Source organism: Aquila chrysaetos, chromosome 2 (genome assembly GCF_900496995.4).
Source record: "Aquila chrysaetos chrysaetos chromosome 2, bAquChr1.4, whole genome shotgun sequence".
Classification (NCBI taxonomy): domain Eukaryota; kingdom Metazoa; phylum Chordata; class Aves; order Accipitriformes; family Accipitridae; genus Aquila; species Aquila chrysaetos.
The window spans coordinates 81638493-81639676 of NC_044005.1; positions in this window are offsets into that span (position 1 = coordinate 81638493).

Here is a 1184-nt window from a genome sequence, read left to right on the forward strand (position 1 = left end):
ATGTTTTTACCTAGCTTCTAAGAAACAAGTTATAAAGAGTTATCTAATTTATAAAAGCAATTGCTGCCCTGAAATGAGGTATCATTGGCACTAGTTTTGCCCTATTCCTTCTCTCCTGGAACCAGGAAGGGGGGAAGGTTCGCTCTCCAAAGCTCTCCCAAGGAGTATCTCCTTGCAGCTGCAGGTCCCGGGGCAGCGTGTGGCGAGCAGCACCACGTTCCTCTGCGAGCAGTCGTCCCTCCTGAGCAGAAGTTGCAGGACACAATCTGGCAACTGAATTCTTTCAGAGGCTCGTGGCACAGATCATAGGCAATTCCTAGCAATTCAGAGAGGCTGGAGCACCATAGGAGGCTAGAACATTATAGCCTCCTGTGGGCTCTACCGTCTCTACCGCCTTTTGCCCCGTTGGACCGTCAGCCTAAACGTAAACCAGTATAGGAATATGGCCAAGAACAGCTCTGGGATCCTGAGGTTAACTGGAACTGCATGACTCGTGCCTTTATGTCTAATCTCTCGTGCCTTCCCAAACGGGTCTGGCGTGTCTAAGCCACTTATTAGGAATGGTGCCTGGCCTGTGCCAAGCCCTGAACTGCGCCAAGGCACTGCTGAGTGGAATGGCACCTGGCACGTGGGCACGTACCAGACCCACGTCAGGCTCACTGGCGGAGGGCAGTGTTGTAATAGCCCACTGTTGGCCAAGGAGAGCCGTGGGCCACGAGCACGCTGTTAGAGGGCCTCCCACACTGATTTCATTACGGGCCTTCAGTCCGCTCATCTGCTGTGCGCGTGGATGTTTCCATACCGTTGTCTGGAGGTCTGTCAGGGTATGAATCATCCTCACAGGCTTGATTAAAAGAACAGCAGTGATAATACATAAACCTATTTGTGTAGCCTTGGCCCAGTGGTATTTCAATGGATAGGGTAGAAACGCTCAGTGTGTGTATTCTAAGGCATCAGAGACAGCACACTTAACTTCACTCTGTCCAGTTCCTTTCCTATTCTAGATAATGAGTATTTAATTCAGTGGTTCAACCTTGCAGATGTTTGCTTCAGGTGTGACAAATGATAAATGACATTTGTGGAATCCACTGATATTACCTGACACAAGTAAATGGGCAAAATTGCAGCACCACGATGAAAAACAATCACTATATTCTCAGCTGCAGTATGTGCTACTGTACATA